At 35.7% G+C, this 25,707-nt stretch overlaps 1 pseudogene; it reads left to right on the top strand.

Moving 5' to 3' along the window:
* The window catches only part of LOC119251438 (elongation factor 1-alpha 1-like), a 143,720-nt pseudogene that overhangs the window by 11,395 nt on the left and 106,618 nt on the right, over positions 1-25,707 (top strand).

Here is a 25,707-nt window from a genome sequence, read left to right as displayed (position 1 = left end):
GAACTTGAGCTGCAGAAGCTGCGGGTAGCTTCACAATGTTGTGTTTAACCCCTTGCACCACCAGGGAGGCCCAGAAACTCTTTTAAGAACCAGAATTTGGTCACTTTAAATTGTTTTTACATGGTGAACAGCTAGCTTTGCCTTCATTTAGTAAGGACTATGGATATGCGCATATGTGTAGCTACCAATTTGATACTTAAACAGAGTGAAAGTTGTTAATGGTAATAATAAAACCAGTAGTAATTACCACTTATTAGTTGTTTGCTATACATCAGATCTTGTATTAAGTGCTTTACTTGAATTATCTCATTTAATCATCACAAAGTCTATATGATGTGATTTATTTTCATCTTTTAAATGTGAGGAAAGAAAGAAAGAGAAGAAAAATGGTTTTTCTAAAGACAACTAAAAAGATCAATATTGGAACTTCTAACCCAGATCAGTCTAAGTCTAGAGGATTTAACCAAATGTGGTTTTGGATTAAAGAACTATAGAAAAGAAAGCTCTGGGTTGAATGAAAGAAGCTTCTGTGAAAACTATATGTTTTAGAATCTTTTCGTAGTGCTCATTTTTTAAATTGATAGAACTTTACTATTATGAGGAATTGCCTGCCTATATGATATTACTTGAGGAGTTTAAGAAAATATACTGTTTCTGGAAAAATCTTCCTGGGTGTGGGAATGATTCAAGAATAATTTGTCTGAGTGAATTAACTGTCCCCTCAGTAATGAGGAAAGGAGATTGCTGGTGATGACAAAGAGGAATGAAATTTGCCAACATGGCCTACTTTGTGATGGGAGCAAGGAGGAATGTTTAATTGGGGTGGGGGAAGTATCAAGGATTTATTAATAATTGGGGAAGAAGAACTTAAAAAGTAGATGTGAAAGGTTGGAAATAAAGTACTTTCTAATTTTGCAAAAGAGTTGGTTCTCACAAATGGACAGCTGAACTAGATAGAAAATAAATGAAGACAAAAAATTATACCATGTGGACTTAATAGACATAAGATGTAACCCTCCACCCCCAAAAGCTGAATACACATTCTTCTTAAGTGCACATGGAACATTCTCCAGGATTGACCACATATTAGGTCACAGGACAAGTATCAACAGATTCATGAAGACTGAAATCACACCAAGTATCTTTTCTGACCATATCAAACAAGAAATCAAACACAAAAAGAATGTGGAAATACCCCTAATATGTGGAGACTGAACAACACACTACTGAATGACAACTCAGTTAATGAGGAAATCAAAGAGCAAATAAAAAAATGCTGAGACAAATGACAATGGGGACACACCCTTTCAGTGCTTATAGGAAACAGCAAAAGTAGTATATGTGATCCAACCACTATGGAGAGCTATGTGGAGATTCTTCAACCTGCTAAAGATGGAGCTTCCATATAATCCAGCAATTCCACTCCTAGGTATTTACCCAAAGGACACAGAATCATTAATTCAAAAGGGCATCTGCACCCCTATGTTTATAGAAGCACTGTTTACAATAGCTAAGCTATGGAAACAACCCAAATGTCCCAAAATAGATGAATGGATCAAGAAGATGTGGGACATATACACAATGGAATATTACTCAGCAATCAAAAAAGATAAACTCATGCAATTTGCAGCAACATGGATTGAGCTGGAAGGGATCATGCTCAGCAAAATAAGCCAGAAAGAAAAAGAAAAAGAAAAATACCACATGGCCTCACTCATAGCAGGAATTTAGAAAACCTAAATAAGGGACCAGGAAAAAGACTAATTATAATAAAGTAAAAATTAAAATCAACAAGCAACTATAAACCAGAGACACTCTATAGGGGCAGGGAAAGGGAGGAGGAATTAGGATCAAAACAAGGGGGGTAGGAATTGTATAGGGAATATAATGAAGATGAAAATGCATACATTGTGCAAAAATGAAAAATGATGTAGAAAATATATACAATAAAATAAAGAAGTTTTAAAAAAGTAGTACAAGAAGGAAATTTATAGTAAAATAATACAGGTCCACATCAAGAACCAAGAAAGAGCTAAGATAACCTTATCTCTCATCTCAAGAAACTAATAATGAAGAGCAAATGAAATCAAAGCCAGCAGAAGAAAGGAAATAATAAAAATTAGAACAGAAATAAATGAATTAGAAGTCAAATTGATAGTCTCAGAGAATAAAACCAAAAGATGGTTCTTTGAAAAAATAAAATACAAACCTCTATTTAGGTTCACAAGAAAAAGGTGAAAATTCAAATAAGAAATGAAAGTTAGAACAGACATTGCAGAAATTCAAAAGATCAAAGAGATGTATATAAATAAATGTATTCTATTATGTTCAATGACCTAGAAGAGATGGACAAATTCTTAAACTTATACAAAAAAGTCTTAAAGACTGAATAGGGAAGAAATAGAAAATCTGGATATAGCAATCATAAACAAGGAAGTTTAAACAGTAATCAAAACTCTCCCAAAAAACAAAAGTTTGGAAACAGAGGCTTCACCAGTGAATTCTACCAAACTGAAACTTCAAAGAGGAACTATACCTATCCTACTCAAACTGTTTCAAAATATCGAGAGAGGGAATACTTCCAAACACATTTTATGAAGCCAACATTACTCTAATTCCTAAAGCAGACACTGACAACACAAAAAAAATGAAAACTATAGACCAATTTTCCTAACAAACAGAGATGCAAAAATCCTCAACAAAATCTTAGCAAGCCAAATCCAACAACACATTAAAAGGATTATACACCACAACCAAGTGGGAATTATCCTAGGAAATAAGCAAGGGATAACATCCAAAAGTCAATCAATGTAAGATGAAGGGAGCTCACTTGAAAAGAAGTGAGGATGGTCTCTAGCAGCTGAGAGGAAGCTTCAATGATCCCTAGCAAGGAAATTAGGATCTAAGTTTCCAGTCTCAAGGAACTGAATTCTACCCATGACAGGGTAGAACTAATGGCAGGTTCTTCCCCAGAACCTTCAGAGTCCAGCTTCCTTAATTCCTTGTTTTCAGCATTGTGTAACTCTAAGGAGAAAACCTGTTCAGCCCAGCTGAAGTTCTGACCTATGGAACTAGCAGACATAAATGGATTTCACTTGATTTACTAAATTGGATGTGATGTTATGCCAGGAATTGAAAACTAGTACACTTGAATTGTTTGTTTACTATGTATGAGGCTCTTCTTTCGTAGTTTATTTTTGGTACTTACTATCTTTCCTGTTTTGTCTTTTAGAAGTCAGTATGATACCAATACATAAAAATTTGTTGCAGTTTCCTTTATAGTTCTAGATGATTCTTGATTTAGGTGAATGTTTCACATGCTCTTGAAAAGAAGGTGTATTCTGCCCTTGTTGGGTAGAGTGTTTTCTGTGTCAATTAGGCCAAGTTGATTGATAGGAATATTTAGGTCCATTATATCCATGTGGATTTTCTGTCTACTTGTTCTGTTGATTAATGAAAGAGGAAGGTTGATGTGTCCATGTACAATTGCAGATTTGTTTGTTACTTTCTTCAGTTCTATCAGTTTTCACTTCATAAATTTTGAAGCACCGCTGGTAGATACTGTTAGGATTTTTATATCTTTTGAGTAAATTGATTCCTTTAATGAAGTGCTCCTCTTCATCCACAGTAATAATTTTGTTCTGGAGTCTATTTTGTCTGATAGAAATAAAGCTCCTTTAGCTTATTTTTGATTTGTGTTTCCATAGCCGATCTTTCTCCATACTATTACTTTTAACCTTATCTACTTATTTTGGTTTAAACTGTTTTCCTTAAAGGTAATATACTGAGACCTACTATTTCATTTAAGATGATAGGACAATTTCTTTGATGTATTTCAATTCTGTATATTGAAAATAGTCATGGATATGATTGAATTATTGAATATTGCTAGATGTTTTCCTTTGGTTCTTTATTTCTCTTTTTGCTTTTTTTTTTTTTTTAAGATTTATTTATTTATTTATTTATTTTTATTTATACAAGCACTGGGTACAGTCAGAAGCGCGGGAGGGTGAGAGAATTCACCAGAGCCAGAGTGGTGAGCAGAACAGGCAGAAGGACCGAAGTACACTGCTGAGGGGAGCAGCGGGCGGCAGGAGAGGTCTGCGCGCCATGCAGGACCCTCCTCCAGTGGCCGGGAGCAGCTGGGGATCGAACCGGCACTGCAGAGGCCGCGGGCATCTTCGCAACCCAGCGCTCAACCTCTGCGCCACCGGGGAGGCCCCTTTTTGCTTTTGTTTTTAATTGAGTATTTTATGGTTCTATTTTATATCCATTGTTAATTTATTATTTATATTTTATTGATTTTGCAAGTTTTGTTGGGCTTTCATAGAGTTTTCAATATGCATCTTTAATTAATCATAATCTATTTTCATATATTTTTTCTTATAGTTACCATCTCTCGCTAAAATTCTCCATCTGTTCCTGCACGTTGTCCACCATTTCCACTAAAGACTTTAACATAATGATCAAAGTTATTTTAAATTCTCTGTTTGACAGCCCAACATTTGGTTCATATCCAGTTGTGTTGATTGCTTGGACTCTTGGCAGTATATTGCTTTCTTTCTTGTTTCTTTGGAATTTTGTAACATTTGATTGAAAACTGGACATTTTATGTTGGACAGTAGAGACCCATGAAGCAGATTTTATGCCTGAAAAATAATGTGCCTTTTCTTTTGCTAAGACTTTAATGTGGGGGAGATTGAGTCAATCTAGTTAGAAATTCAGTTGGACTGGGTTTTTATTGCCACTGTGATTACTCTCACTGCACCCCAAGCTTTCAATTCCCCTAATAGTAACCTGTGTTTTTACTGGAGTCTGGCTTGCTTCACCTTTAAATTTATGTCTTTTGTCTTTGTCCTGGTGCCTAAAAACAAGACTTATGCCATACTCTTGTCCTTGTTCTCATAATCCTTTTCACTCACTTGTTACTTGACATTTGTTATTCTTATAGTGGATGGAGTATTCTATGCTTGGTTTAGCTTTAGTTTCAGACATGAGATGTGTCGCTGGGTGGTGACTATAAGACTTTTTCAGTTTTTCTGTTTCTCTAACTTTCTGGACTCTAAGGAACTGTGTCCACAATATTTGCCTACACCTCAGCTGGGGTGGAAGAATTTTTTCTATTCTTTTTCCCAAGATCCTATGAACCTTCATTTTTGGACCAAGGGCAGCAAAGTTTGCTACTCTGTTTTGGTGGTTGGTGTGGTTTGGTCACAACCAGGGGAGATCCTATACCTTTAAGTCACAATGTTGCAAACCAATGTTACCACAATGAAAAAAAAATCTATATATCTCATATCCATTAAAGATATGAAATATATAGTCCTAAATTTAAAAAAAATGTAGGTTTAAGACTTTTTCTGTAGGAAAGGTAGAAATAGAGATATGAGCAGCACTTCTTCATTTTCTAATGGTAGTTTTTGTTCCTCTCCTCCAAGTTTTTCACTCTTGGAAGCATTCTCAGTTCATTTTGTGAGATTTTAATCGCCTTCATGAGCTTTTTGGAGAAAGGCAGGTATTTGCAGATTCCCTTTAGGTCTGGGATAGATTCTACACCTTCACCTTCTATATACTCACAGTTATCTTCTAGTAATTTGCTAAAAAATTTAGGTGAATTCTTCTTGCTGTCTTGCATGAAGTCCTGCTTCTGCCCCAGGTAAAAAGTGTTTGCAGTATGCTTCTCTTTGGAGGGTCATATCTTTTCTTAAGTTTCTGATTGATTGCCTTGCAACTCTAGGTTTCTTCTGGGATGCAGAAAAATTTTGATTTTGCAGATGACCTGGGTTTTTAATATAAAGACAAGAATGACATTCTATTAATATTTTTTTCACATTCTAAGCAGAAGCCAAAGATACAAAATTTTAAAACAACCTTATGAAGTATAAATTGAGATAAAAACTACACACTTACACAATGGAATATTACTCAGCAATCAAAAAAAAAGATAAACACATGCAGTTTGCAGCAATATGGATGGAGCTAGAAGGGATCATGCTCAGCGAAATAAGTCAGAAAGAAAAAGAAAAATACCGGATGGTCTCACTCTAGCAGGAATTTAGAAAACTTAAATAAGAGACCAGGAAAAAGACTAATAAATGCAAAGTAAAAATCAAAATCAACAAGCAACTATAAACCAGAGATACACTACCGGGGGTGGTGGGGGGAGGGAGGGGCGGTGAGAGGAAGGACTAGAGTTAAAATAAGGGGGGGGGTGTGCAATTGTATGGGGAATATAACTATAATGAAAATGCATACATTGTGCAAAGATGAAAAATGACATAAGAATTTTATAAAATAAAATATTAAAAAAAACTACGCACCTTAGATATACCTTAAATGGCACATATTTAAATTGCATAATTGATACATATGCAAACATCTATGAAATTACCACCATAATCAAGATAATGAACCTGTATGTCACTACCCAAAGTTTACTTTCCCTTTGTAATCTCTACCCCTGACTGTTTCTTTACTCTCCTCAGCCCTAGGCATACTTTCTGTCAGTAGACTGGTCTGTATTATCTAGTAATTTAACTAAGTGGAACCATAAAGTTTGTAATATTCTACAGCTTCCTTTATTCAGCATTATTACTTTGAGATCTATCTGTTATTTATATGAACAATTTATTCCCTTTGCTGAATAATATTTAATTCTATGGGCATATCAATTTGTTTATTCATTACCTATTGGTGGACATTTTCATGGTATTTGATATTTCAAATAAAGTGCTATGAGCATTCATGTACACGTCTTTGTATGGATATAGGCTTTTGTGTCTCTTGATCAAATAAAAGAAGTGTAATAATTGCTCTTTGGATAGATATCTATGGGTGGAATTGCTGGGTCATATGGTGAATAAACAAGGATGTTTAAAAAAATAAAAAAGGAAAATGAAAAAAAAATTTAAAGAAATCAGAAGGCAAGTCCAAACAAACAAAAAAAAGTGCAGTAATTGGATTTTATGGAAAGTATATATTGAAATTTTAAAGAAAATGCCAAGCTGTTTTTCAAAGTGATGGACCATTTTACATTCCAATCAATATTTAATTGTCCATACACTGTAAGCTGTATGTGAATTCCAGCTCTTTCATATCTATGCTAAAACTGAGTAATTTTTTTTAATATTTGCTTTTCTAACATGTGCATACTAATATCTCAAGATTTTGCATTTTTTTAAATTGAGGCATAATGACATAGCGTTTTATATTCATTTCAGGTATACAACATGATATCATATTTTTTATGTATTGTGAAATGATCACCACAATAAGCCTAGTTAATATTCATTATCCTAAACAGCTACATTTTTTTCTTGTAATGAAAAATTTTGAAGATCTATTCTTTTAGCAGCTTTCAGATATTCAATACAGTGAATAACTTTCAGATATTCAATACCAATCTCTTCTCTGTATGTTTGAGTTGGTTTGTTTTTAAGACTTCCCGTGTAAGTGAGATCATACAGTATTGTTTTTCTCTGTCTGATATTTCAGTTAGCATAATATCCTCAAGCTCTATCTATGTTTTTGTCAAAGGCAAGATTTCTTTTTTTTTTTGCATGTCTGAATAGTATATATGTATATATGCACCACATTCACTTGGCCTCATTATCCATGGATGGGCACTTAGGTTCCATATATTGGCCATTGTAAGTAATGCTGCTATGAGCACAGGAATGCAGATATCTCTTTGAAATACTGATTTCATTTCCTTTGTATATATTTCAGAGATGGGATTGTTGGATTGTATGGTAGTTCTATTTTTAATTGTTCGAGGAAACTCTATATTGTTTTCTATAATGAATGTAATAGCTTGTTTTCTCATGAACTATGTATAAAGATTTCCTTTTAACTACATCTTGCCAACATTTGTTATACCTTGCTCTTTTCATAATAACCATCCTTACAGGCATGTGGTTTTGTCTGACATATGGTTTGAAAATATTTTCTCCATCTTTTTAGGTTACCTTTTCATTGTTTGGATGGTTTCAGATAATGATACAGAAAATAATAATAATTTAAAATTCTTTTTGTCTATGATATAAGATAAGGGTTCATTTTGCATGTGGATATTGAGTACCCTAGCACCATTTCTTGAAGAGACTAGTTGTGCATAATTGGTGCCGTGTCAAGGTTAATTATCTATATATGTGTGGATTTATTTTTGGCCTCTCTATTCTGTTCTATTAGTCTATGTATTTGTTTTTATGTCATTACTATACCATTTTGATTACTATAACTTTATAAGTATAAATATAGCTTTTGATACTTGAAATCAGAAAATGTGATGCCTCCAACTTTGTTCTTCTCTCTTAAGATTGCTTTGGAGATTTGGAATCTTTTGCACTTTCACATGAACTTTAGAATTATTTTTTCTTTTTAATGAAAAATACCATTGGAATTTTGGTAGGGATTATAGTGAATCTGCAAAGATGGGTGGTGTGGACATTTAACAATATTATTTTCTCCAATTCATGAGCATGAGATATTTTTCCATTTATTTGCATCTTCTTCAATTTCTTTCATCATTGTTTTATAGTTTTCAGCATAAGTTTTTTTTAACCTCTTTGGTTTCTGAATGTATTCCAAAATGTTTCTTTGTTTTTGGTCTTATTATACTGTGGATTTTTCTTATTCTTCAAATAGTTTGCTGTTTGTAGAAATGTCACTGATTTCTATATTTCTATGACTTTGTATTCTGCAACTTTATTGAAATCATTTTTAGTTCTAATAGTTTTTGGTGGCATCTTTAGGATTTTCTTTATATGAAATCATGTCACCCACAATGAAATAACTGTCATGTTGTTCCTCAAATCCCAAGCTCCTGATCTGGTTTTCCTTCTTTCCTTTACCTTTCATTGTTTTCTTAGGTTTGTCTTATGTATAACTTCTGGGGATTTTAGTTGTACTTCTCAGGAGGAATTAAGGAAAAGTATATAATTCTTACTTCTTCCCATAAAAATGGCTTAAAAATATATTTTCCACGAGGTCCTCCCCGGTGGCGCAGAGGATTGAGTGCAGTGCTATGAAGATGTCCACAGCCTCTGTAGCACAGGTTCGATTCCTGGCTGGCCAGGGAGAAACCCACATGACACGGCAGACCTCCCCTTTCTTGCCCGCTGCTCCCTTCAGCAGTGTATTTCTGTCCGTCTACCTGTTCTGCTCCCCGCTCTGTCTCTGGTGAATCCTTTCACCCTCCGGCAAGTCTCACCCATACCCTAGTTCTTGTATAAAAATAAATAAATCTTTAAAAAAAAGTTTTAAAAATATATTTTCCCATTTTACAAAAAATATGACAGCACAATGTTAAACAGACAAGGGATATTTTATTCAAGGATATTGCTATAAGGGAGCAGAGCGAGATGTCAGTCAGAAATCAACTACTTTGAAACAAAGAGCTGGAGAACTTTTAAGAACTCCGGTGGGTGGAGACAGTAGTACACTTGTGTTTGTTAATTGACTTTACCCAAAGAAAACTTTCTCATGTCTTTATACAGGAAGTGATTTTATTTCTTGGAGGAAAGTAACCACTGAGTTAGCATCTTCTTCTTCCACTATAGATCCTGAATGATAGGGGCACTATCTTTCTTGAAGCTTACCTTTCAGAGATGGATCCTTCAGAAAGACATTACATTCTTGTAAAACTGTCAATAATTTTTCTAAAAAAAGATTTACATCTCAAGATGCAGAGAAAGAATTCATAATTACAAATTTTCTAAAATAAATACTCTTAAAAAAGGAGATCAGAAGACTATAGTTAGGAAAAAGTATATCTAAAATTCACTCAAGTTGGGGGAGATGATAAGGTTGTCTTGATCACCTATTGTGGTAAGTGTGAGACATTTAGTCATCTATGTCTTCTATATATGTACATTTCATGGGTACTGTACATAAACATCATCATCAACCATTGTCTTTTCCCTATCCATTTGTCTTGCTTTTAACATGCATGTGGTGGGGAGAAGGCTTTTATATATCGTGACTAGCTATAACTATGTAAACCTATAGGTGAATATTTATTTGAGCCATCTCAATGATCCTCTCTATACCCTTTGTGATTTCTGATTTGGCTCTCTCCGGTAGATTTATGTTTGATGCATTCAGATGTATCTCAGTATTTTTGTGAATAACCTTCTTTTGCTGATTCTACTACCTGACTTGGTCTTGCCTATCATACAATGCATGAAGTCTGATTCCTGATTTAATATTACTATTAATGAAATACAGCTTTATTTTTAAATAGACTAACCATTAACTTACAATCCTGTATAAGATTTAGGATTACAGCTTCAAACCTTGGGAAATATATATATATATATATATATATATATATAGAGAGAGAGAGAGAGAGAGAGAGAGAGAGAGAGAGAGAGAGTATTCCACTTCCACCACCAAACTTCTAGTACCATTCATCACTATCAAATTAATCCCATTTGACTCATTTCTCCTATCCTTAAATGTGTAATTTTAAATGAGAATTTTGATAATATTTTTCTTGTAGAATTACACACCAACAGGGAATTGTCTACCACCATCCACACTGGATTCTAAACATTAGGATAGGATGTGAGGGCAGCTGAGAAGAAACTACAGTGCACTCCCCAGCCAAGACCACCCATGGCCCTCCCAGTGAACAGCCCCCACCCAGGGCCCGGGGCCAGTTCCACAAAAGTGGCCCATGCCCCACCTATCTTTTTTTTTTTTTTAACATTTCTAGAAAGAATTGATATTTGGTAACTATAAGAAAGTAAAAATCAAAATCAACAAACTATGAACCAGAGACACTCTATGGTGGGTAGGGGGCGGGGAGGGGAGGGATTGTGGTCAAAATAAGGGGGTCGCAATTGTATGGGGAATATTTTTTAAAAATAAAAAAAAATTATATATAAAAAAAGAAAAAAAGAATTCATATTCTGACAGTCAAGTTTATATTAAATAGGAGAATGGCATTTAGCAAGCCACTACCAAGTATCATATAAGTTTTGCAGATCTACTTCTTCATGCAAAGAAAGCAAAGCACTAGATACACTGTGCCTATATACTTCTTAGTGAACTTACTATTCAATATGGATATTGGCAGCCTTAAAAAAAACAAACATCACACATATCTCAGAGGCCACATTCATCTTTTAGATGCTAAAAAGATTGCATTGTTTTTAAATGGAGAGTTTGAATGGTGTCAAAAGTTGTTTTAGATCTTCTCCCTTTTTTGGACTTGCTTAAGAAGTGAATCAGGCATAGAAGGGCTTCTTCTTGCACAAAGGAAGTTTTCATAAAGTTATGAACTCAAAAGCCACCAATGCAAAGCAATACACTTTTGTGTTTCAAATGGCTCTTATATGGCAATTATTATAAAGACAGAAATCTTTCTTTATTATGCTTGGAGGTAACAGTATATAAAATCCAGTATTGAAAAGCGGCCTGATAAGTGGTATTGCTTTATTCTCTCTTTCCAAAGGACCCTCACCAGGGACAAGTAACTTAAAGGTAATAACTTAAAAGGCCATAGTGTAGACTTGCAGAAATTGTGCAAAGATAAAAAAAAAAAAGGATCTTGTTCTCAGTCTAGGCTCTGTCACAATCTTGGGGTAAAAACTTAGAAAAATCCTTTTATTTCTCTAAACTTGCTTTCCTATATGTTGAAAATAATGCACAAAACTTTTAGTATGCTACTATTGGAAAAATTACAGACATTTGTTTTGTTTTTTACTTATGCTAAAATGACTTTTTCTTTGTCATATCTTTGATCACAAGTTGATCCGTGATACAAAAAAGTCTATATGGGATAGAAATAAATCTTTTTCAATTACATTTTGTTTACTCTAAACCCATTTTATTTCACTAGAGGGCAGTATGGCAAATTAGACCATCTCTAAAATGTTCTGTATACATACATTGCTGTGATTGCATGCATTTGATATCCTACATGAATTGGAAAAAGATGATATATAAATTTAAGACATACTTTTACAGTATTATATGATTTTCTAATTTTAGAACGTACATTTTTAGAAGCATCCAGCAAATATTTTGCTATTATTCCAAAGGTCACATAAACAATAAGTGGTAGAACCAGGGTTTGAAATCAAATTGTAAGTATAAGAACATGAACATCTTATACTCTTACATCATGTGCTCAGCTTGGGGTGGGGGATAGATTGAGTGCATTAAGAGTCCAAAAGTAGAAGAGATCTTTACTAAGGAGTGGATTAATGTTAAAATAAAACATGTAATAAGAAAACATACCTGAGATCAAGCTCAATCTTTTTTTTTTTAAGATTTATCTTTATTTATTTATTTATACAAGCACTGGGTACAGTCAGAAGCGCGGGAGGGTGAGAGAATTCACCAGAGTCAGAGCAGGAAGCAGAGCAGGCAGAAGGACCGAAGCACACTGCTGAGGGGAGCAGCAGGCGGCAGGAGAGGTCTGTGTGCCATGTGGGACCCTCCTCTGGTGGCCGGGGAGCAGCCAGGGATTGAACCGGCGCTGCAGCTTCGCAACCCAGCGCTCAACCACTGAGCCACTGGGGAGGCCCCCAAGCTCAGTCTTGAGTATTGCCTCCTGTGTGGTTTGTAATTTGTAAGTATAGGGTTGAAAAAACTGCCTTTATATTAGGTACTCACAAGTTTTCACATATATCAATCTTATTTCTCTACAGAACAGACTTAGAGAGTGAAGCATTGCTATTGATTGACATACTCTTCTAGTGGCTTCAATTATCTTATCTATAAATGGAAAAAGTTGGAATCAATGTGCACTCCATTTATTTTTTCCATATGTAATGATTTTGATTTTATAAATTTTAAAGAACAAAGAATATTCAGTTCATCTAGAAACTGAAATCCAAACTGCTGCAAATAGTCACTACCTCTAGGTTTTAAGTGCTAAAGAAAAAATGAGAACTTGCAATTTGCTTTTCCTTCAGGCACAGGATTGTGAAGGTTGAGTATAACCTCACTTCCATTATTCATATGATTCATCATAAAGAAGAAATATGCCCAAGTAACTTGTATTCATGGTACACCACAAGGATTGTGCTTGGGTGTTCACTTATATAGCAACTGGATTACATAGCCCTTGTTATGAAATCCTTGGGAACATGCTCAAATGGAGTTTGAGGATCTGGTCGCTTCATATGACATTTTTTTTTTTCCTCAGGACTACATATAGCTAGTAGATGATGGCCATTGTTCTTAAGCAGAGACTGTCATATGCTCCCTGTTCTTGCCTAATAGCAAGACTGTGTATTCACATGGAAGGGACATAAATAATATGTCCCCTAAATAATAATATTTAGGGATCATGCTTGCTTGCTCTTTTTAACATTATATATTCATGGACAGAATGTGTGTGTGGAGGATTAGTCCAATTCCAAATAAGGCAAAGAAAGTTATCTTTGATTCCACCCAAGTTACACAATTTCTGCCCTTGAAAAAAAATATTAAAGCTAAAAGTTTAGTTTGTCTGCTACAGTTGCTGGAAACTACTTGTTAGGGATTGGAATAGAAGCTGGAGACGCAGGACATCACTATATCACTTTTGTGCCCCAATCACTAAAGAAATAAAGCCCATTTCTAAGATTGGGAATGTTTTGACTTCAAACGAGACCCTATTTGGAGAGAGAAGTGGAGGGATTGTCAAAAATCCTAATATCTGGGTATTCTTGATCATTGGATGCCTTTTATACATAATTGAGGGATTCTGAAAGTTTTGATAAGACAGATGTTGGTTCTTGGAGACCTCAACTTCTGCTGCTTTGTCATCAAAAGATGTGAAGATTAGACAAGCCTAGGAGAAGAAAGTATTCCTAATTTTGGCAGTTCCTAGAAAAACTTCCACTCACATTAAATTCTAAGCATCGAGAACCAGTTACATACCAAACTAAGGTTTCTCATACCTCAATTATAGACGTCCCTCTTTCTTCCAGAATATATTTGATCTATTTTATTTTCCCTCTTGGCTAGATAATTTTCTGCTACTTATACACCAGTGTGTTTCTTAATATTTCTGAGACTTTATTTTTCCACTTGCAAATTAAAGATGATAGTTATCTGCCTTACCCACCTCAAATGAAGAGATGCAAGTAAAAGAATGGTATATATTTAAAAGTGTTTTTAAATAGAGAAACAAGCATGAGATGAATATTGAAACAATAGTAGCAATTGTAATATCGTGGAAGTTATATTTAATAGTAATAGTAGTTATTGTTAGATCACATGGGTTAGTAGTGGTTGTGAAAGAGGTACAACATAAAAATATTATCTATCGATATATTTGTAATGCATCATATTTCTTTAGTTTTTAGTACAGCCAGTTGATATTATTAAATGCTCTCAGTATCCTAAACTCAGTTATGTGTTGACTTGACTAAAAATATGCCACGAAAAATATTTCATTTCTGTAAGTGCAATTAGAAGAGAGGTTTCATGTTCTATTCTTCACAAAAATGGTTTGTCAATTGACTAAATGTTAATGAGATTTCTCTCAAACTTTAACTTTTATCATAAAAATTATGATATTCACCAAATTCTGGTACTGGTTTTTATGTGTTATAAATAAGATGATTATATAAGCCCTGAAAACAGAACAAGGAAATAATCAGGCACTTACTAAATACTGACTTTTATTCTCTGACATTTTTATTCTCCTTCCTAAGTTGAAATAAGACAAAGTTAAGATTGAAAGGATCTGACTTTTCTAAGGAGGGGACAGGGATACATAAACTAAATAATTTTCCTGACATTATAGTTGGAGATGAAGTGGCATTAGAAGCTAATTCTCTTGCAGATCTTGGGAGATTTCAATAGGTGGAAGGTGAAGGGTGGGGCAAGATGTGGAGCAGGAGGCCTGATTTCCTTCTGACTGGGTCCTCCCCGCCCTGCAGCTAGTGCAGCAACTTGCTGCACCTGGTAGCTAGTGTGGATGTTTAAGGATTGCTAGTCAGATATGCAGCAGCTAATGATGCTCTGGTTACTATTTTTGGCTGCCTTTTCTATTATCCATTGTGTGGCCTAAGAAGTGCCCAGTTGTGTACGAATTGTGTGAAACTAATGATTATTAAGCTGCCGTGTTCAAAACTGAATGGGTTTGATTTTTTTTTAATCAATTGCCTATTGACAATATGAATAAGCTAAGAGAGAAAGGTCAAAGTTAAGTTTAAGAAACCAGAAGAGTCTTTGAGTTTCAAAATTCTCTTAAGGACTTAATTCTAACTGAGACATTAGTGATTTCTTATTGGTGTTTGGAGTCCTTAAAGAGAATAGTGTTGCTTTTTTGAAACAGGTTTGCGGCCAGAACACAGGTATTATGAAAGCCACAGCTAAACTAAGTCAAAATGGGAAAGAAAAACCTCATATTAACATTGTCATTGGTCGGGCCTCCCTGGTGGCACAGACTGTTGAGTGCTGCACGGTGAAGCTGACCACAGCCTCTGCAGCGTGGGTTCGATCCCGGCTGGCCAGGGAGAATCCCACATGACGAAGCAGACCTCTCCTGTCTCGCCCGCTGCTCCCCTCAGCAGTGTATTTCGTCAGTCTGCCTGTTCTGTTCCCCGCTTTGTCTCCGGTGAATCCTCTCACCCTCCCGCGCATCTAGCCTGTGCCCTGGTTCTTGTATAAAAATAAATAAATCTTTAAAAAAAAAACACACGCATTGTCATTGGTCATGTTGATTCTGGCAAGTCTGCCCCTACAAATGCAGCAGGATCTATGAAAAAAAACATCGAAAAATTTGAGCAAGTAGCTGAGATGGGGAAGGGTTCCTTCAGGTGTGCCTGGGTCTCAGATAAAATGAAAACTGAAAGTGAGTGTGGTATCACCATCAGATTCCACTGAGCCACCCTATAGCCAGAAGAGATATGAGGAAACCACTAAGGAAGTCAGTGCCTACATTAGGAAAACTGACTATAGCCCAACACAGTAGCATTAGTACCAGTTTTTGGTTGGAATGGTGACAACATGCTGGAGCCAAGTGCTAATATGCCTTGGTTCAAGGGATGGAAAGTCACTGGTAAAGATGGCAATGCCAGTGGAACCCACTGCTTGAAGCTCTGGATTGCTTTCCTGCACCAACTTATCTAATCGACAAACCCATGCACCTGCCTCTCTAGGACAACTACAAAAGTTCTGCCATCAGGACTGTGTGTGTGGGCTGAGTTGAGACTGGTGTTCTTAAACCAGGTATTGTGATCACCTTTGCTCCAGTCAGTGTTACAACTACTGGAAGTCTGCCGTAACACAGGAAACTTTGAGTGAAGCTCTTCCTGGAGACAACGTGGGTTTCAATGTAAAGAACATATGTGTCAAAGATGTTCGTTGCGGCAATGTGACCATAAAAACATGGCCCACTGATGGAAACTACTCAGGTGATTATTCTGAACTACCCTAGCCAAATTGGTGCTGGAGGGAGAAGCACCTATGCTGAGTGTCACACAGCTCACTTGGCTTGCAAGTTTGCTGAGCTGAAGGAGAAGGTTGATTGTCATTCTGGGAAAAATATGGAAGATGGCCCCAAAATCTTGAAATCTGGTGATGCTGCCATAGTTGATATGGTGCCTGGCAAGCCCATGTGTGTTGAGAGCTTACCTGACAATACTCTGGGCTATTTAGCTGTTCGTGACATGAGAGATGTTTACCGTGGATGTCATTAAAGCAGTGAACGAGAAGGCAATTGGAACCTTCTGGCAAGGTCACCAAGTTTACACATAAAGCTCAGAAGGCTAAATGGGGAGCTTCTCTGGTGGTGCAGGGGTTAAAGTCCCAGTGCTATCAAGCTATCACCAGCTACTGTGGCCTGAGTTCTATCCCTGGCCAGGGATCCAACCCACATGGTGCAGCAGACTTCTCCTGTCTCGCCCACTGGTGGCCTCAGCAGTGTATCTCAGTAGATCTACTTGTTCAGTTCCCCACACTGTCTCTGGTGAATCCACTCACCTCCTACACCTCTGGCCTATACCCAGTTCTTGTATGCATAAATAAATAAAAATAAATCTTAAAAAAAGGAAGCCTAAATGGATATCATCCCCAAACCTGCCACCCAGTCTTATTCAGTGGTTGAAGAATGGACTCACAACCATTTATTCCAATTGGTCATTTAAGTACAATAGTAAAAGACTGGTTAACGATAGTGATGATCTTAAAACCTTCAGAAGGAAAAGAAAATGTTTTTGCCCACCATTCAGTTTCTTTTGTGTGACAGTTTTAAGTTATTAGTTTTTAAAATCAGCACTTTTTAATGGAAACAACTTGACCAAAAAACTATCACAGAATTTTGAGTCCCTTTAAAACAAAGTTTGATGAGAAAAATAAATAAGTAAACAGATTTGAGTTTCTTAGAAGAAATAGGTGGTACTAACAAGGGAGCATTTAACAAATGCTGCTACTTTGTCAGAGTTTCTGTGACACCGAAAATTGTCTTCCTCTGTGATTCCTTCCCAACGTTCCATAGGATCTGAAGGCAGTGGTCTTTATACTTGCAAAATGTTCTTCAGACTCTTTAGTTTCTTTGCAAAAACAGCCCAAGAGATTTATTATGGTTTTATTTAATGAAATGGGAAATTAATAACTTGATTAAGCCATTTGTCATAATATCATTTGATAAATGGTATTATGACATTCTAATCTGAATACTGCTTAGGTGAAAGAGTGACAGAGAGAGCACATACAAAATGTACATCCATAAATTGGCAATTTACAATAAATGTGGAGGTTACAGCTTGAGAAATGGGCCTCTAGAAAGAAAGACAACCACTATCTCAGACTGCTGTGTGAGAATAATTATATCATGTAATTTGCATGCAAATATATTTAAACTAAAGAAATAATTCTAAATTATGCATAGCATAAGGTTGACTTTGTATTGCCGTTATTCCCCATTTAAAATATATGCTATAAATCATGCTTTTAGTGTAGAGGAGAATAGCAGAGGTGAAAATACAGTTGTCTCCCAGATGTACAAAATGCAATTGAATATTCCACGTTAAGAGAGGTAATTCTCAATTACAGCATATTGGAATTACTTGATAATCCATTATCTGTAAGCAGTTTAAGCAAAATGTGTCTCTTTACAACAAATTAACTTTTCTTCAAAGGATGTATTTCTTCTCTTTGTGTAAGGTAATAACTATTTATTTATAAACTATAAAACACATAGCATTGTTATGCCTACAGCACTCAGAAATTACTAGGCTATATATTCATTAAAGAGAAGTAATTACTTTCCAGATATCATGCCTACAATCTTTTATTGACCTCATAATGCAGTTACTATGCTTAATAGATGGATGCAGCTGTTTATGCAATCCTTTCCACCATGTATGAGTTTGCTACACAAGTTCAATAATAATTCAAACTGGCACACCCGCTTAAGGAGCTTAGCAGGCAGGAGCATGGAGACTGATTTGCGTAGGAAAACCGCAGTTGAGAGCCCCAAGGATGTGCAAGAGGAGACCAGAAATGATAAAATGTTTTTATGGTAATTGACTTGTAATTGTTACTGCCCACATTTGGTCTCATTGGGAAATAACAGTTTTTGAGGATAGTCACTAAATCATTTGAATTCTGATTTGAAAAAGAGATTTGCAGAATTGGAATTCATTTTCTTAAAGATGCCACAAAAATATTCATAGACCACTATGGACCTGAAAATACAGGAGCAGTAACAGCAATGAGAGCACAGCCATTTCTCCCTCCTTAGGGGGCTGTTTGCTATTTGTGTGTTTTATTGTGTCATAGGCTTTCATCTAGTACTTTTCTTACAAGAAAAAGAAAATATTGGTATGAAATAAAAGTGTGAATGCAACTGCATTGAAATAGCAAAGCAAAATTGAAGAGGATGTAATGTGGATTTAAATTATACGAGTGGAAAGGTGATTGCTTTCTATTAACTTTGCAAATTGTCAGATTATTAAAAATAAACAGTTGAACCATCTATATGAATGTTTATGTCCACATACATGTTTTAAAGTTGAAAGGATATATAACTTCTCACTTTCCTATATACTGTATCAAAATATTTTTTAAAGAAATGTTATTTTAGTTCCTTTACTTCTGCTTATATTTTTTCTTTAGATACAGAACATATCCTGACGGGAAAAGGTACTATTCTGATAGAAAACTTTGTTCAAATATAAATAATTTTAATTTCAGGAAATCTTAAAGAAGGCCAAAAGCTAGTTATCCATCTTATTGTTCTAGTTTTGACAAAAGACAATTCATTTTTAAAGAACAGTTAATCAGATGACAGGCTGATCGATTCTAAAATATTAGTATTTAAGCACCTTAAAATTGGACTGTAACTTTTGTGTGGAAAATACTAATCAGTTTTTTCTGTTCAGCATTAGTATCACAGGGTATTATCATTTTTTATTAACATAATACAAATACCTTGTGTGGGTGCTACACCTTTCACTGATCATGGCTTCAGAATCAAAATGTCATAATACATTTTGCCTCCACAAATAGTTTGAGACCAGTCCATTACATTAGTAAAAGTAAACAGTAGAGTTGTGCTATGCCAGAATGGCAAAGCAGGCACCTACAGCAACATCCTAAATTCCAGTTTGGCTCTCCTTCCTGCCCAAACAATAATAGCAAAAGGGTGAGAAGTTGGGATAGGTAGTTTATTACCTTTTTGGAGAAAAGTTCACCTTTCTGCACCTTTTCTATATGCATTGTCAAAATATCACATTATACAATTCACTGGAAGTGAACTTACTGCTAAATACCCATTAAGTTCCCAGGAGATGCCTTACATTAATTGTTTAGTGAAAGCACCCTTAGGCTATCACCAGGGAAGCACACTCAATGCATAAAAAGAGAAGTTGACAGAGATCCCTGTAGAACAAGATGCATCTACCAAGCTCAAGACTTCTCCAGCAAGAATCCTATGAGGTTGTGTTAGGAATGGTCATTTGGGGTGGGGTTGTTTTTTCTCTTTGTTTTCTGCTGGTGCAAACTTCAAATTAGTGTGGGAGGGAAAAAATGATTAGAAAAAGACAGTTCAGTATTTGTAAACAGGATTGGTTTCTGTGTCTTGGTTCTGTGGCATCAATGCAGTTTACAGAGAGAAAAAAAACTGCAAAAGTTAAATAGAGAAAGGTATTTTCCATGTAACGATGTTATAAAAGGGGAATGATGACAAACAATAGAGGGATGGTAAGTTTTGAAGTAAATGAGGTGACTAGTAGTAAAGTTTTAGGCTAATGGACAAATAGGCTGAGGTAGGGAAAAAGTCAAGGCACAAACTGAATGACAGTGAATTCTGGAAAAATATGTTTTCATGTCTGTCTGCCACATTGCATCTGAAAAACGTTTTCCGATCTGAATATAGCGCAGATTTTTATCACTCCCTTGTTTAATTACAATTGCTAGTGAAACTATTGTACATCTATTATGCACTATTATGTTTGTTTATTTCACATCATTTTGTTTAGAATGCTTCTGAAAAGGAAATGTAAAAAAGCAAACAAAATATGTGCTTCGTGTGATAAATCCGCCCCCCACCTTCTTTTTCGGGGACCTGCATTACTGTAAAAATTCCACTAGAGGGAGTACTAGTAAAACAAGAAGCAAGATTTTTACTTTTTCATTCTTTTCTCTTAAAGATTCACCCTACTACATTTTTCCTATCTGGACAGGTATATTTTGAGGAGTTTACCGACAAGCAGTGATGATAACATGTGGAAGGAATCTTTAGGTCTTTAAAATATTTCCATTAATTTTAACAGTATAGGTTAATTTGCACCAATTTCAGCCAAAAGAACAAAAATTCCAAGTTAAATACAGGTAGGATTTCATATGCTTTATTAGGACTGTTGAAAGCTAAAGTAAAAAAAAATACATGTTTCACCCATGTGACTTTTTTTTAGTGACTCTTTCCATTACATAGAATTATAGACAAGAGTTATTCTTTAGTTGTCAGATTGAATGTACCCGGGGCACAGGCATAGTCTTAATTTCAGTTTGTCACAGAATTTTTAAAAAATGTTAATAGAAAAATGTGTAATTTGTTTTTAATTAATCTTTATGTAGTGCCAAATTTTTACATGTATTATAAATGTTAGCATAGCCATTGATTTGATGCTGTATTTTATGACTGTTATTTCTTTTATTAAGTTATATTCATTTACAAAACTTCTCTAACAACTAAGGACACTAACATGACAGGTATTGTTTGCTGTCAGAAAGTGTCATGTCTTGAAAATGAAGGACACACCTCTGTGGGTGCATGTGAACTTAGGCTTTTGTGAGGAAAGGGCCCAGATCAGCCCTCCTTCTAAATGTCTATACTTTATAAATTTATATCATGACTAAAGTACATGTTTCAGCTTAAATCTTAAAAAAATTATAAAAGTGCTTTGTTGTATTGGCTTAAATAAAAATAATCCATCCTGAATCCTTATAATGTCAGAATATGTGAGTATAATAAATATTAACAGATTTTTTGTTGTTTTATTATTCATAAAAAAGTCATTTTTATTCATCAAAACATATAGATAGATTTCCATCATATGCTATCATCCTTCGTATTTCTATCCAATCTTTTTTCTGACTTTACCTAACACAGATTTTCTGAAGGAGACTGCTTACTCCTTGCGTGAAGAGCTGTTTCTACTCTGACACATTAAAATGTTACAAATTGGTATTTCTTTTGCCTTAGTTTTGGTAGATTGCCAGTCTTTCTTACAAATGTCAAAAGAATGTTTTAGAAAATTAATGTCTAAGTTTCCTAGCTATGTAAATTTCATTGTCACTTAAAAATAGATCTGGAGAGATTTACCATCATGTGCTGTATGTCAGACCATTAAATATTTAATCTGGTCTTAAAAATTATTTTGCCCCAATGCCTTAAACAAACGGAACAAGAGGGCTAGAATTAAAGGACTGCCCAAGACCTCCCTGGTGGTGCAAGGGGTTAAGCACAGCACTGTGAAACTATCCGCAGCCTCTGCGTGTGAGTTTGACCCCCAGCCTAGCCAGGGAGATACACACATGGCGCAGCAGACCTCTCCTGTCTCTCCCACTGCTCCCCTCAGCAGTGTATTTCAGATAATCTGCCTGTTCTATTCCCCACTCTGACTCTGGTGAATCCTCTTACCTCCCTGCACCTGTGACCTGTTACCCCAGTTCTTGTATGCATAAATAAATAAATCTTAAAAAAAAAAATAAAGGACTGCCCAAGATCCACACAGTTAGCTGAGACCTGAGTCATCATTGGAACTCTAGTGTCCTTCTCAAAATTATTTTAAAACTCAAATTATGGAGAAAATATCCCTCAAATTATGAAATTGATTATTTTCTTGTTTAACTTAAATTTTTTTTTAATAATTTTTGTGAGTAGATAGAAAGTGGTGAAATACTCCAGACCTAACCAACATTTGTGTAGCATTACAGTTTCTGAAATCGATCTCTAAACCTGATGCCTCTAATGATCTTTTGATATTGATAGGATGGAAATTGTTTGTTCATTTATAATTCAAGAAAACTTTTCTCATATCTTTTAGCAACCTTTCAATTGTGCTTTCATGAATTCTAATACTTGGAGTAAGAGCTGATGCTCCTACGATGCAAACTGTTAAGCTTACATGGTGGACTCAACTGCTTTGGAAATGGATGAGATTTAGAGTTCTCTGCTCATAGACGCTGCATTACGGATTTCTTGCCTCTGTTTTGCTGTTCGTGACCTCAGGTTTGTAATGGACATGAAGAATAGTGGTGGCATTTGGTGCCTGGGGCAGTGCCACCAACATGGAGAGCTGTCATGGTGCTCCATTTATACCTTTCCTCCAGCCTCTAGAAAGAAGGGAAAGGAGGGGCAGAGACAGAGCTTTGATATCTAATTCCCTGTGGCTAACAGTTTTTCTTCATCTCTATTTCAGAACATACTTACTCCCTTGGGGCAGTTTTGGTGAATTATAGAATTTCAGTATAAGAAAGAAACTACAGGTTTGATGTTCAACTTCCTCATCTTATAGATTCACAGTGATTAAAATTATTTAGCCCAGGGCTACCGCCTTATCTATTTATTTATTAAACATGGTATTTCTTTTATTGATGTGATATTACATTATACCATGTAAATTTCAGCATGCATCATTCAAAGTCAATGTGTGCGTATACTACATTAAGGTCACCACTAAAATTCCAGTTCTGCAGTTTACCATACAATTGACCCCCTCTTCTCTGGTAACCACTAATTTGGTCTTGTAGTCTAAAAAGTTTATTTGTGTTTTATTTAGTTCAGCTGTTTGATTCCTTTATATATCATATAGGAGTGAAAACATATGGTGTTTGTCTTCATCTGACTTATTTCACTAGCATAATCTCACTCTGTCTAGTCATTAGACTTTTTTTTTTAAAGAATTTGACTATATTGCAAAAATTACACAGTTAATGAAAACAGTGGAAGTAGAACCTCACTGTATTTAGTCAAAATTCAGTGTTTTCTCTTAGCCACACATCTTCCATAAAGCTATTGACCATGCTGTTGCAGATATTAAATCAGTAATTCCCTTCTGAGTCTTTGATTTGACTTGTTTGGTTTAAGTGGGTTGAAAATATCATTATCATTATTATTGTTATTTTTGGTTCGGAGCAGTTCTTCAATGTTCAGGTGACATACAAAATTGATAGAAATGAAATATCAAAGAAATCTTATCAGTTTGAGGGTCAGTGATTCCACTGAAAAATAAAAAGTGCTTATTTGACATTCTAAATTTACTGCAAAATAATTTTCCTTAGACACATTTTACTTGGCCCATACCCTCGTGTTAATCTCCATGATTTTTTCACTTTTTTATTAGTGCATAGAGATTTTATATTTTCAAAAATAATGTGTGCTCAATTTTTTTAAGCATAATAAAGGTGGTCGGTCCCATATACCCAGGGATGGCAGGCAGTGCTTGATGCGATGTCAGCAGCACTTCAAGTATCTGCCTTATCCAGCTCGTCTCCATCCAGTTTATATTGGGAATTCCCAGCATTTCTGCACTCCTCAGTTTAGCAGATTGTATAATATGAATACAGATAAGGGATAATCCAATTGCTAGTTAGCACATTTAAAAATATTTGGCCACACAATTAAGTCATTAGGACTGATTTTCACAGGATTTTTAATTGGCCAGAAGAACACACTTTGACAGAGGGAAGGAGGTAAGAGCTTGAGAATAATACTTAAGGACAGGTGGACTATTGTATTGGGGCCAGCCAGGGGCATCATGAAGGCAGTAGGCACCAGGGGATGGGGGAAATGTGTCTATAGGGGTTAGGACAGCAAAATGAAAGAGTGGAGGCCTGTAGATTTAAAAAAGCAAAACAAATCAAACCTTGACACTTATTCACTTATTTATTCAGCAATGTTGAGTGCCTACTATGTGCAAGTCATTATGCTAGTTCTGTAAAACAGTAGTGCACTTGACTTTGCATTCAATCTGCTAATATAACAAGTGAGTTGGCTGCAAAATAAAACATCTGAAAAGAAGGTATAAATTCTAACCCCACAGGCAAAATCCACACTGTCTATTTGCACCTTTGCCTCAGTCTGTCCCTCTTCCCTTCCCTGACTGCATTTTCAAGGGACCCTGTTAGGATGAAAGAGCAGAAATGTGGAAGTAGGAAGGCTGAGCTGATTCTATCCACAGCATTGTCAACAGGTATGCACACAGCATCTGCGACTCTGCGAGAGCTGACAGGCTAGGAGCCAGCTGTGGCTTACACTTGAAAATAATAATAATATCCACTTAGGGGTATGGAATTATTTATCACCACTGGTGGAATTTTTGCCAAAGGCAAAAAATGAAAATATCCGATGAAACAAGTCCTCAGCCCACAGCCCCTCGTACTCATGCACTGTAGGATCTGATTAACTCTGTAACCAAGAATAAGCAGTACTGTAGTTATTGCTATTATTATGTTGCTTTTAAAAGACACTGGGAATTAAAGAATCAGAGCGGATGGAGCAATTGTCAGGGTTTGTAAGAACAACTTTATGACAGAGCTGGTGTGTACAAGCCAAGTGTCTGATGGCCTTTTTCTCTTCCTTCTTTTTTCTTTCCTTCATTTTTCTCTTTCTCTCTCACTCTTTTCTCACTTACAATCATTCTCAGGTTCAGACAGGACTGTGAAGATGGGAAGGGGTGGTGGCAGGTTAGGGACCTCTGACATTTTATACTACACATCTCGCTGTGTTTCTATGCTGAGTGTATAGTAACACTTATGTGGGGCGACTGCTATGTTTCCTAACGCAGGTTGTTTCATTCATTGTCATCCTGATGGACTGTTCCTGTGCTATAAACCTCCACAAACACACATTTATAGTAGGTGACCGCACTTGGTGTGAGCTTCTGCCAGCCCTCTGGTTCTTGATGTGGCTTTTCAACTGGATGAAGGAAAAGCCACCTGCTTCCCAGGCTTGGCCTCTCTGTCAGACTGGCTTTCTCTCTCTGAAAGGCAAGGCCATGTCTGAGGCACTTGTTTCTGTACTAACATTCAGACTGCGTGGATTGTATTCATGCCTTCTTCTGACTCTTGTTTGTATTGGAGACCTGGCTTCAGATTCTCCAGCTGGGCTTCTGAGCCCCTGTTTGACCCCATCTGTCTTTCAGTCTGCATCTCCTCTCTGCTCACCTGGCTTTGTGTTTTGGCAGCTGGCCTGCTTTTATATTCATGTGGTTTTATTTTGTAAATGTCTACTCCAGATCCTGTTTCGTT

The sequence above is a fragment of the Talpa occidentalis genome, unplaced genomic scaffold (genome assembly GCF_014898055.3).
Source record: "Talpa occidentalis isolate TD23 unplaced genomic scaffold, MPIMG_talOcc4v2.1 talOcc4.2, whole genome shotgun sequence".
NCBI classification, from domain to species: domain Eukaryota; kingdom Metazoa; phylum Chordata; class Mammalia; order Eulipotyphla; family Talpidae; genus Talpa; species Talpa occidentalis.
Note: the sequence above shows the minus strand (reverse complement) of the source record. Positions and strands in the feature narration are given on the sequence as shown.